This window comes from Melanerpes formicivorus, unplaced genomic scaffold (genome assembly GCF_026170545.1).
Source record: "Melanerpes formicivorus ecotype bairdi unplaced genomic scaffold, bMelFor1.0.p_v2 SCAF_7, whole genome shotgun sequence".
Taxonomy (NCBI): Eukaryota; Metazoa; Chordata; class Aves; order Piciformes; family Picidae; genus Melanerpes; species Melanerpes formicivorus.
Window position 1 is genome coordinate 27,868,548 of NW_027142359.1, and position 13,736 is coordinate 27,882,283.

General features: G+C 43.2%; 1 protein-coding gene across 1 annotated transcript in view; it reads right to left on the reverse strand.

Moving 5' to 3' along the window:
* The window catches only part of TESK2 (testis associated actin remodelling kinase 2), a 100,114-nt gene that overhangs the window by 40,668 nt on the left and 45,710 nt on the right, over positions 1–13,736 (reverse strand). The gene's annotated exons all lie outside the window — the stretch shown is intronic.

Genomic DNA, 13,736 nt, shown 5'->3' on the forward strand with positions numbered 1-13,736 from the left:
AGTACTTTCAAGTGAACTTTCTTCTCTGTGAGAATTCACTGTGTAACAGGAACATAGAACCTTTGATGAAGGAGTGGAGAATATTGTTTGAGCCAGATGCTTGATCTGCCACCTGCCTGCCCTGTCTCTTCTGCAATCTCTTGGTCTTTCTTCTTGCTGGTCACTACCTCGTCAGTCCTTCTGATTCCACCCCAAGTATCTGGCGTGGTACTGGATGTCTCATAGGTCTAAAAGTATATCTGGGCAACCTTGGTTTTAAGCTGCTGTATACGTGGAGGAGGCTCAGAGAAGACCTTATTGCTGTCTACAACTACCTGAATGGAGACAGGTGGGGGTAGGTCTCTTCTCCCAGGCAACCACCAACAGAACAGGAAGACACAGTCTCAAGCTGTGCCAGGGGAGGTTTAGGCTGGAAGAAATTCTTAGGAAGAAATTCTTCACAGAAAGAGTGATTTGCCATTGGAATGGTCTGCCCAGGGAGGTGGTGGAGTCACCATCACTGGAGGTATTTAAGAGACTGGATGGGGTGCTTGGTGCCATGGTTTAGTTGATTAGATAGTGCTGGGTGATAGGTTGGACTCTATGATCTCAAAGGTCTTTTCCAACCTGGTTAATCCTATCCTATCCTATCCTATCCTATCCTATCCTATCCTATCCTATCCTATCCTATCCTATCCTATCCTATCCTATCCTATCCTATCCTATCCTATGGTGAGATAACTGTAATGAGCAAGCTAACTTTTCCATGCACCTGGCTCTTCCAGTGCATCCCATTTGTGAATTCACCTATCAGCTGCCTCACATACTGCACCTTATAGGTGCTGTGTGCAGGGGTGCATGAAAGTGTCTGGAAGTCTAAGCATAGTACTATCTGCAGTAATACAAGCTGGCAGTGTTAGTGCGGACAACAGAGCTGAATGCAGATGTATGTGGCAAAAAGTGCTGTAAAAATGTTGACTGCTGCTTTAACTTTAAGGGAATCCACAGAATTCTTTGTACTTCTGCACATTTTCAGGTTGGTTCTTTTTTCTTTTTTTTTTTTAGTATATACAGCTGTGTCATAACCCCCATGAAAAAATTTACTGCAGCCATCCTTCCAGACATGTTAATTTTTAGCCTGGGCAAGATAATTGCAGTTGGAAAATTCTGATGTGCTGCACAATAAAACAGCTTACTGAATTTGACACTGCTGGTTTTATCATTGACTGTGATGCATTGTTTTGAGACAAGAATGCTGTTATGTAGTGGTTTGGAAAAGACTTTTCTTTTTTTCCCCCTTTTCTTTCCCCCTTTTTTCTTCTTTGTTGCAGTGTATCCCTTTTGTACTCCCTAAAGCTCATCTTAATGAAAGAGCCTGTGGCTTTGGAGGAGAGAGGGGTTTTTTTTTCCTAATAAGTTCCTTTGTTGTAATTGAAAATTTTCCTTCCCAGTGTTTCCTCCCAACAGCAGTAATTTAAGTAAACTATAAATGCAATTAGTGGAGTTCCAATCCTTTGGAAACCTTCATTGTTTAGATTTGTTTTGGGGGTTTTGTGTTTGGTTTTTTTTTGTGTGTTCTATTTTCAGAGATTGCACAGAGTGGGAAGAAAAAAGCAGTAAAAGCTTAAAATTATCAGGATTGTTAGGATTAGGATAGGATAGGATAGGATAGGATAGGATAGGATAGGATAGGATAGGATAGGATAGGATAGGATAGGATAGGATAGGATAGACCAGGTTGGAAGAGACCTTCAAGAACATCACATCCAACCCATTATCCAACACCACCTAATCAACTAAACCATGTCACCAAGCACCCCATCAAGTCTCCTCCTAAACACCCCCAATGATGGTGACTCCACCACCTCCCTGGGCAGCACATTACAATGGCCAATCACTCTCTCTATGAAGAACTTCTTTCTAACATCCAGTCTAAACCTCCCCTGGCACAGCTTGAGGCTGTGTCCTCTTGTTCTGGTCCTGGTTGCCTGGGAGAAGAGACCAGCCCCCACCTGGCTACAACCTCCCTTCAGGTAGTTGTAGACAGCAATAAGCTCTCCCCTGAGCCTCCTCTTCTCCAGGCTAAGCAACCCCAGCTCCCTCAGCCTCTCCTCAAAGGGCTTGAGCTCCAAACCCCTCACCAACTTTGTTGCCCTTCTCTGGACACATTCCAGCAAGTCAAGCTGAATTATCCTTTTACAAGACATTAAATATTAATTCTTCAAGTGAGAATGCCCTTCTGATATCAGCTTTCACAAGCAGAATCTGTCTTATATGTGAATACATAGAATAAACCAGGTTGGAAGAGACCTTCAAGATCATTGCGTCCAACCCATCAACCAATCCAACCCACCTAAACAACTAACCCATGGCACCAAGCACCCCATCAAGTCTCCTCCTGAACACTTTGAACAGATTCAATTTTGCTTCTTTTTTCCCTCCTCTCAGTTCTTAGGTACCTTTCTGTGGAGAGCCTTTGACTCTGAAATGGACCAAACCAGACAGACATCAGTTAGGTCTCATCCTCTGAACCTCTGCAGTAAAAATTGCAGGCATGCATTGCCTTCCAGATGGCAACTGCACACTTTGGAGAGTTTTCAAAAGTGCTAGAACACCACTTCTTCCTGCTCCCTCCTCTCCTCCCCCCCATCTCCTCTAACACTTGCTAGTCCCTGCTGTTATTCCACCAGCGTGATTCATATTGTTTGAATAACTTGAGTTTTACTTGCATAGCACTGCAAATATTTAACTCTGCTTTGGTGATCACAGTAGACTCACCTGTCAGCCCTGGAGAACTTAATGTCTTCAGAAGTGTAGTTCCTATTACCAGTCATACTGTAAATATTCTATATAGCAAAGGAGTTGTGCACAATTTAGGTCTTGTGTTTACCAGCTCAAGCTTAGTTCCTGGATAAAATGGCTCTGATGGTTGTCCCTCAAAAGAAGAGAATAAGTGCAGTGCTAAGTTGATTAGCCTGAGGTTGGAGACAATCAAAAAGATGAAAGTTGTGTTAAAAGTGGCACCAAGTAGAAAATTAAAACAAGGGACTCTCAACATCATCCTGTTAGAAAATGTTAGTTGTCTGCTGGATACTGCAGTCCAATTTCTAGCAAAAAAAAAACCCAACTATTTGGAGAGTTGTTAGGAAAACCTTTTTCTTCATGTGTGAGATTGGAGGTTTTAGGTATTACCTAATGTGCACACTCAAGCCATGCTGATTAGAGCCTTCCAGATCAGGTTGTATACCTTAATGCCTTGTGGTTTTCATTAGCTTCTCCTGGTTACTGGATTCTTCCTTAGGCCTTTTATTATAGTCTTTTTGACTAGTACTGAGAAAAGAAAACTCAGGAGGAGCAAGAAAGCAGAGGGGTGGGGTACATTTAGAGATGGTTTTGTGCTCTGTGTCTGCTCAGATTTGGTCCCTAATTCTGGTCCAACTTGTTTGCATTTGCATACACAAAGCATGTACCTTGAGTGTATTTAGAGATCTCCAGCAGCATGTCATTTTACTCTCTGGTCTTGTTGAACTGGCAACTTTTGACTTTCCAGAAGAATGAAGGGAGCAACTGTGCAGACTTTCTCATGGATGTTTTTGTTGACAGCTCTGAGAATATACCTGTTAACTCTAGATGCCTTTGCTTTAGGGGAATGAGTCCTGGTACAGAGTAAAAAAGATGGAATTTCCCTTGAAGCAATTAAGAAAACCCAAACAGATTAGCATGCTATGATGACATAGGATATATTTCAGATGATTTTCAGCAGCTAACAGCTGGCATTTTTAAATGCCTCCTGGCTCTAGGATGGTGCAGAAGAACTGCTGTTCAAACTTGGTAAGAACTCTAAGTATGTGTAAAATTCTGCAGATTAAATTGATCCTTGTGATCTCTCAGCCAATGACCAGCATGACCTGTGGATTACCAGAGTAATAAATCTCTGCTTGTAGGCTTCATTCTTTTTGTCCTTGCTTCAGATGTTTTTCATAGCATCCATTAGAGCTACAGCTTCATTTTATATACTTCCCTGGGAAGAGTTCTTTCAGTGGTGCTGTATTGGTGCCAGTGCTGGGAAGTGTAATGTGTAAAGGCAGCTTGGACCTTTGCAGGTGTAAAATCCAAATACTAGAAGGGCAAGTTTAGCCTTACTGAAAGTATGCCAAAGGTAATGAGTCTCTTGTTGAACTGTGGCTACTTTGTGTCCCTCCTGGTAGGGACTTGGGTACTGGAATGGAATATATTTAGTTGCATAAAAATATTCTTTGATGACAAGAATGGTTGTGTGGTATAAAATCAGAGTACCTATTGCAATTATTTGCTTGTCCTTTTTGCTGCTTGTGCTGTAGGACTGGAAGTCCAGGTAGCACACATCTGTGTTATTACCTCTGTTAATTTGATTATTTGGGTTCATTAGCTTTTCCTTTACAGGAGTCATTAAGAGTCAGGCCTTGCATCTACTTGCTTTAGGGTCAAGAGAAAACCATTCATCTGGATCCCAGGGATTTGAGCTCCAGAGAAGAGTAATGGTAACTTTGTTCGAAGCAGCAGTAGTTGCATTCCCCCTTTAATGACAGAGAACAAACAGTGTGAGAAGTTCACTGTAGGACCTGAGGAGAAGAGTAAGGATCATGGCAACAGAAGTAGTGTTTAAAATAGAGCAGGAAATAACTCAGGTGTTAGGAAGACTAGTCTAGTCTGTAATGCAAAAGTTGAGAAACCATTGCATTTCATCATTGCAACTGTGTGTTCCAGCACAAACCAGAATGGATGCACCGCACAAGATGTCTGTTAGAACTGACTGCTATCTGCATGGTAAATTGTTATTGTTCTTGACAAAAGAGCACTTCTTATCTCACCACAGAAAAAATGTTGCAACCTAACAGGTGCTTTCAAGCACCTAGTTAATTCTATCATCCTTTAAAAACACACAGCACTGTGGAGTCTTTTTACTCTGGAAAACAGAGTTACAGTAAACCTACAAGCTGCAAAAATCTCTGTTACTGTCTGCCTGCTTACTGGCATGTGAGTATCAGCTCAATCTTATGGGGTTAAAAAACCCAACTAACTGAACATATAGAGAAAGTCAAGTCAGTTGCCTGTGCTTTATGCTTCTCTGCTCATGGAACAGAAGGCTAAGTTAGGAAGAACTGAGACTGTCACCTTCATTGTCACATACGGCATCTATCTTGCGGACAAGAAACAGACACAGGTAAAAAGAACTTTTCTCAGTGCCAAAAACTTAGGAAGCTTCTGTTTATATTCCAAGATGAATGTGTTTATAACATGACAACCCAAGTTTCTAGAAAAGCCCTTATGAAATTTCATGGACCCTGAATCTTCAAAGCAGTAAATCTTGGGGTGTGCTTCAGATTTCTTGTATTGAAGTCTCCTTTTTAGCTTTTGTTCAAATTACTCTGATATCAAAAAAGGAGATGGCTACAAACTTGAATATTAGGTACATGGATGTGTGTATGCCTGTTTTAATAGCTTTATCCAGGCTGACATAAAGACCTTGTGCTTTTTCCTGCTCCAATTCAGCTGGCAAAATTATTCCTAGCACACCTTTGACCATTTTGAAAGGCATTTATGTATTTTTTTTATGAACTTATTTTAGTGCAAACACTTCCCTGATTGTTTGCAATAGAATTTTCAAAGTAGTTGTCAACACTTGAGCCATATTTGGCCTTCGTTTTGCACTCTTCACAGTTTCAGTTTTGCTGTAACAGCTCACTTAAGTTCTCAGCTTAATTTATGAGGAAGTGGCTGAATGCATTCTTAGCAAACACAGAGGGGGGTGCTGATGACCAGCTCTGCCTCTCCTTTCTCCGTGACATACAAGGCATCATGCTGTTTCATCTTCCAAGTGGTGTCCTTTTTCTCCATGGTTTTAGTCTCTTTAGAAGAGGACAACATTTCTCCAACTCAAGAAATGTACATATGAAGGGCTTAAAGTACTTGACACTTCCCAGCTTTCCGAGTTGAAGAGACTCATTCATGTGCCATTGAACCGGGTAAAAAAAGAACAAGTGGCTCTAGAAGCAGACACCTCCTGATGCAGTATTAGCTAGAGAGTGCTAGACTAACCAGCTGTACTGGTTTGGGGGAAGGGGTGTCTGCCCTAACTTTTTTCTTTTGAAGAGTGCATGAAGAAGGGAGCAAAATAAACCCCTGCTTTCAGTCATTACTGGAATTACAGTCATTCAACTCCAGTAAGACTGAGTGAGGGTTAGAAAGATGTGAGCACAATCATGCTGTTTTATCAGCTTAAGACACTTCATTTTTGTTGAAATAATGCTGTAGGCACTTGTATTGTGCCTAGGTGATTAGTCATCCCGACAGCTGAAGAGTTGCAGACCCTGGTACTGTATCTTATATGTGAATACACAGAATAAACCAGGTTGGAAGAGACCTTCAAGATCATCATGTCCAGCCCATCAACCAATCCAACCCACCTAATCAACTAACCCATGGCACCAAGCACCCCATCAAGTCTCCTCCTGAACACCTCCAATGATGGTGACTCCACCACCTCCCCAGGCAGCCCATTCCAATGGGCAATCACTCTCTCTGCATAGAACTTCTTCCTAACATCCAGCCTAAAGCTCCCCTGGCACAGCCTGAGACTGTGTACTCTTGTTCTGGTACTGGCAAGTTAGGCTGGTTACAGGTAGCAGTAAACCTGACTCATCCACTGAGTCAGTGGATGCAAAATTAAACATGATACATGTAGTAAGTAAATTACACTGTTCAAAGCAAGTGGAGTTTGAAAAGCTTGTAGAAAGGGGAGTTAGTGTTGGCATTTGGAGAATGTCACACTTGAAACCTGATGCTATAACTTAAGGCTACAGGAATTACTTTGTAACACAAATAGAAAGCAGTGTGTCTAAGACAATGAAGTCATTTCACAGGAGTTAAGACAAAGTAGATATTCTTTACTTTGTTTATATTATTATCCCTGGGAGTCAAATACTTTTGCAAATTAGTTAAAAGGGAAAAATACTTTGGTCCCAAACACAGCTTGATGTGCTGCACATACCAAAAAATTCCATTTAAAATCACACAAGGGGGCCTGGCTTTTCATGACAGGAGACAGGAAATTCAGTGTTCAGGCTGAAATTCCATCTCCAGTTCATACTCTTGAAGCCTGATGCTGTGGCATGTATGATGTGCTTGACCCTTTCTTTCTCCAGAAAAAATTGTACCAGCCTCCCCAGGAGTTTCAGCTAGGTCTGATTTGTAGCTTAAGCACTTTTGAGTGTTTAAACACCTAGTCAAGTTCTTGAAAGCAAGTATCATAGTCAGGGTTGGAAGGGAGCACAAGGATCATCTAGTTCCAACCCCCCTGCCATGGGCAGGGACACCCCACACTAGATCAGGCTGGCCAGAGCCTCAGCCAGCCTGGGCTTAAACACTTCCAGGGACGGTGCCCCAACCACCTCCCTGGACAACCCATTCCAGGGCTTCACCACTCTCATGGTGAAGAACTTCCTCCTCACATCCAGCCTTAATCTCCCCACCTCCAGCTTCATTCCATTAAAGGACTTTATTTAAGTTAGGTGGTCTTTCAAACTTTTTTCCCTACACCAAGTAGCTCTTTGCTTTTTCATGAATGAAAGCAGTCCATCTTATTTGATTGCAGTGATCAAAGACTTAGGGTTTCCAGAAAAAAAAAAACCACCACAAAACAGGATTATTTTCTTCTAAACTCAAGTTTTGGGTTGTTTACATCAAAGTAACCCCACAGAATGCAGGGCCTCCTGTGATACAACTTCAGTTTGATAGGAAGTTAAATGCTGCTGTACCTGGTCACACCACTTCATGTGAGGACAGGAGGAAGCTTTAATCACTGAATTTGTATGTGTTATTCAGTGCTGGATGCCTGCTATTACTCTGCCAATTCCCTCCAAATGCACAATTTTAAAGAGTGATTTCCTACCATGTTCATGGCAGAATGAGAACAGTAAGAGAGGTTCAAGTGGATCTTTGGCTTACAGAAAGGTCAAATTGATTCTCAAAAACCTGCAGCAAAAACCTTTGTTGTGGGAAGCAGAAAGCTGGCAAAAATGTTGGCTTATAAAGGATGCAAACTGGCCTCACAGGCATACTTGTCAGGAGAGAACTGCTGGCCGATCAGTTAAAGGAAAAATCTACTGTAGGTTGGTGGTGGCCAGATAAATTGAGCACAATGGGGACAACTCTGCAGAGAAAGTATCTCCTCTTAGCAAAAGCAGATAAGCAAGGAAAGGTGTGTAAGTATTGCATTGTGCTGAAGGCACAGGGAAAGTGCTAGATGCCTTTGCAGTACGTGGTTAGGTGATGAGAGCCCTGCTCCCTGCCTCACAACGCTCCAGTGCATGTCAGATCCTGTGCTGCGCTTTGGGTTGTGGCAGCAGAGCATTTGTGCTCTTTTTTAACGTTTGGTATGAATTAATAGCTGTAGCACTTCTGTTGTAACAATTAGCTATTGTTTGTGAAGCACTGCAATTTCAAGATATCCCAGTCAACACATAACAACTCTCCCTTCCTCATCTGTACACAGCTGCCAGGGTTTAAATTTCCTACAAGGAGGAATTATCAAGCTGTGTGACTCATTCTGTGCATATATATACATCTAATTACAATGAGATTTCAGCCTGACCTCTCTCTTAGAAATTCAGATAAACCTGCTTAACAGAGTACAGCAAATAATTTAATATCCACAAAGCAGTGCAAGTGGCTTTCATATGCTATGTTATCTGCTTCAGTCTAATAGCACAGGCCCATAGAACCTGCAGTGCACAAACAGATTTGTTTGCCTTCCATCAAAAATGGGTTCTCACTCATGCATCCATTGCATAGTGTGTATGGAATAAGATCATATGCTACTGCTGTTCAGCCATGGCTACTCACAGCTTCATGTCCCCAGGAGTGCATGCTGTCTGCTAACCCCCTGGGCAGGGGCTCAGATCTGGCCTCTGAGGCCATTGGAATGTGCTGCCCAGGGAGGTGGTGGAGTCGCTTGTCCCTGGAGATGTTCAAAAAGGGATTGGATGTGGCACTTGAAGCCAAGGTTTAGTAGTCATGAGGTGCTGGGTGACAGGTTGGACTTGATGATCTTCGAGGTCTTTTCCAACCTTATTTGATTCTATGAATACTCAGAAGCACCTCATGATGACACCAGAGCTTGTACTACTACTATGCAAGGTTCTCCAAGTCTGATAGTGCTGCATGCCAGAAAATCAAGAAATGGAAGCAAACAGAGTGTTGTCAGATTAGGAATGTGGCCAGAACAGAGAGAGGCTTGAAGAAGCAGCTGAAATTAGTTGGAGAGGCATGCAAGTACAGCAGGAAGCGCTGCAGATTCTTGCAGCTACAGAAACAAACCACTAGCTACAGATTAGAGCTGAGTACTGAGAAAGGAATACCCAGTTCCTGGTTTTACTGTAAATAAGCACAGCAGATCTGTGCCCTGCAGCTCCAAGTCAGTGAGGCAGTGTAATACCTGTCAGTTCCTTGGAGCAGTACCATCTATTAAAGCATCTACTTCACTTCCCTGTGTGTGCAAGGATAGGCCCCCCCACCAGCCTAAACCCTTCTGTGATGCTAAGGATAAATACCAAAGTACTTCAGAAGAGGCACATACCATAGCTTCTGGCTGCAGCAGAACTCGGGAAACAGCACTGGATTTTCAAAACTGATAAGACTGTGGATTTAGAACAAGGGCAAAGTCCTACTGCAGTCTATAATTAAACAATTCCATTCTTATTTTGAAAACAAACAAACAAACAGAAGCTGCTCCTTGCCCAGCAGTTTTAAAAACAAAAGCCACTTGGGAAAGGACATTAGAAACAATGTAAAATGCTGCCACAAGGGAAAAACCCAAGGCCTACACACAATCAACACCTTCCTAAGCAAAATAATCTGCTCTGCATGATCCACTTGTTGAGCCTCTTGTGTGTTTAAACATGCAAGAAGAAATCTGTAACACTTCAGACTTTGCCTCCCAGTAACAAAGTGCTGTCTATTATTAAAATCCCCAAGGCTCCTTTAAGACCATTTGTGGTTGCTGCCCTGCCTGTTAGCAGCACAGGAGGCTACTAAGTTGTCTAAATCGATTCAACAAACATTTGCCACAAGTTCTCAGCTTCTTTGGTCACGGGGGAAAAAACAAAACCGATATATGTACACACACACACAAATAAACATTTCCCACCCTGCCCTCATACATAAGCTCTAAGCGATGCTGTATCCCTTTTACTTAGGTGTATCACCAACCCTACTCTCAAAACACAAGGAGGGATAATTAAACTCCTCACAGAAAAGTCCAGCACAGGCTAGAGTGAGAAAGGTTTTTCCTTGCAGTGACACAGACACCTATTGAACAATGAGCCTCAGTTACATCTCGAAGGAAGTGAAACCCTGACAGAAGTTCTCTGTTAGTACCATTGGACTAAGATCAATTATGTTGAGCACTGGAAGCTACAAGACCACCTTTACAGACCACAAGCCAGAAAAAAAGCTATGAGAGAGTGGTGGATCTGTTTGTCCTCCTGGGCTATATTTGAACTGGTGATTCACTATGTCCATCTTACTAACAACTGCTTCAGCTAGCCACTCGGGACCTCTTCTCTAACCTCCAGAGTCTTCAGAACTCAACTATCACACTACAGTTACTTCAAGATTTAAAAATGCCAGTACTTCTGCCAGAAAACACAATTAACTGCACTGCTTAGAACATGTACAGCTCTCTTAAAGCTCCATGAAACCAACAACTACCCTGTTGGACAAAATTGTGTGTGGATTCTTTACAACATCAACTTACAATGGCCTTCACTCATGTGTTTCCTTACTGAAGGCATGAAATCTCCACCTTGCTCCCCATAAAGAAAGCAGTGATCAGTACATGTACTTGTGTGAAATCTCACTAAAGCTATTCTGTTTCTCCAAATTCTGCAGCAACCTTAGTATCATAGTACCATAGTATCCGTCAGGGTTGGAAGGGACCACAAGGAACATCTAGTTCCAACCCTCCTTCCATGGGCAGGGACACCCCACACTAGGTCAGGACGGGGCCCCAACCACCTCCCTGGACAACCCATTCCAGGGCTTCATCACTCTCATGGTGAAGAACTTCCTCCTCACATCCAGCCTGAATCTCCCCACCTCCAGCTTCATTCCATTCCCCCTAGCCCTATCACTACCTGACATCCTGAGAAGTCCTTCCCCAGCCTTCCTGGAGGCCCCCTTCAGATACTGGAAGGCCACAATTAGGTCACCTTGGAGCCTTCTCTTCTGCAGACTGAACAGCCCCAAATCCTTCAGTATGTCCTTGCAGGAGAGGTGCTCCAGCCCTCTGCTCATCCTTGTGGCCCTTCTCTGGACACGTTCCAGCACCTCCAGATCCCTCTTGTAATAGGGGCTCCAGAACTGGAGGCAGTACTCCAGGTGGGGTCTCCCCAGAGCTGAGTAGAGGGGGAGGATCACCTCCCTCAACCTGCTGGCCACACTTCTCCTGATGCAGCCCAGTCTTAAACTTTTCCTCTTTGGTCTCAGGATGGTTCAGTAATTTCTTCTATTATTCTGAATGACAACTATAAAAAGGTTATTCTTTGAAGACTTTCTTAGATTTATTTGCTTGCCAAGCACTCCAAAACAGCTACAAAGCAGCTACAAAGTCAGCTCTCCATTAGGAAGCATCGGTGTTGGTTTCATTTTCTTGACTTTCTGGGTGGGGAGGGGTGTTTAAATAGCAAGCATCTGGATGAAAGGGGGGAAAACAACAAACAAAGGAAAAACCACAGCAAGGAACATCTACCAAGATTTAGTATAACAAAGCATTATGAAGCTTCATCTCCTCTAGGATATATTTAGGGAGTGGAAGGGCCTGAAATCCCCCTGTTTTAACTGATCAGAGGAACAAAATAAATAGGCAATAATGCTTAGCAAAGCCTGCCTGAAGAACCTGACTCTCTTATATAAAAGGACTCCCACATGTGCTGTATCTTGACATTTCACAGTATCACAGTTATCACCAAGGTTGGAAGAGACTTCAAAGATCATCAAGTCCAACCTGTCACCACAGACCTCATGACTAAACCATGGCACCAAGTGCCACATCCAATCCCCTCTTGAACACCTCCAGGGACGGTGACTCCACCACCTCCCTGGGCAGCACATTCCAATGGCTAACTCTCTTGGTGAAGAACTTTTTCCTCACCACAAGCCTAAACTTCCCCTGGTGCAGCTTGAGACTGTGTCCTCTTGTTCTGGTTGCTAGAGAGAAGAGACCAACTCCTTCCTGGCTACAACCACCTTTCAGGTAGTTGTAGAGAGCAATGAGGTCTCCCCCAAGCCTCCTCTTCTCCAGGCTAAACAATCCCAGTTCACTCAGCCTCTCCTCATAGGGCTTGTGCTCAAGGCCTCTCACCAGCCTCATTGCCCTTCTCTGGACACGTTCAAGTGTCTCAATGTCCTTCTTAAACTGAGGGGCCCAGAACTGGACACAGGACTCCAGGTGCGGCCTAACCAAAGCAGAGTCCAGGGGCACAATGATTTCCCTGCTCCTGCTGGCCACATCATTATTAATGCAGGCCAGGATGCCATTGGCCCTCTTGGCCACCTGGGCACACTGCTGGCTCATGTTCAGCCTGCCATCAATCAGCACCCCCAGGTCCCTCTCTGTTTGGGAGCTCTCCAGCCACTCCGACCCCAGCCTGTAGCTCTGCATGGGATTGCCGTAGCCAAAGTGCAGCACTCGGCACTTGGACATGTTGAATGCCATCCCGTTGGACTCTGCCCATCTGTCCAGTCGGTTGAGGTCCCTCTGCAGAGCCTTTCTACCCTCCAACAGATCAACATCTGCTGCCAACTTGGTGTCATCTGCAAATTTGCTGACCACTGACTCAATCCATGACTCAATTTCTGGAAGTCTCTCTCTACCTTTGCTCTTACATTAGAAATACAGCCCCTGTGACTTAGTGTCCATCACTGACAGTAGCCAGAACTAGAATGGCAGAATTGTCCCCTTGGAAGGTGAAGAAATTCACTGTCCATGTATGTGCATCAGAGCTTAATATGAAATCTTCAGATGTGTGATGGCCACACACATCCTGGTAACTGCCACACAGCTATCCAACCTTCTCATTTTACAGTAGTTCTTGGCAACCATACCAAGAACTTGTTGTAATTGGTAATTAATAGCATACTTGTCTTTGTGAGAGGGTAGGAAAGGGTTACTCTTTTAATTAAGCAGTTCCTACAAAATTGAAGTAAATAAAAAAACCCATTGACTTTATAAAATATGAATTTCCCCTCAACCTGTCCTCAGAACAGCAGGAAAAGCAATGGACTGATTTTTGACTCAAAACAGGCAATGCTATTCCTAACAAGGGAAGAGTCTCTTCTTGTTTTTCCTGAGCAGGATTACAGGTACAACCCAGTAAAACTTGGTGGGAAGACTCACATGACTGAAAACTTCAGTTTCTCCTTTGATACCAGGCCTTGGCCAGGGTGTATGGGCAATGGAATAGTTTCTTTTTATGGGGCCTAGGTGAAGCTGTAATCTTGATATTAATCCAAATAAGAAGGTGGTAGGGACTAGCATCATCCAGCTGAAACATTCCTGAATCACTACACCCAACTGGACTATAAATAAGATTTAAATACAATGCAATGACACTGAAACAAAGACTATTTAGGGGCAGCTCAATAATAACCCCCACGCCTCATTTAAATTGCCAGTGAAATTTTATGTTCCTACTGTGCTTTCTTTTTCATCCTAACAA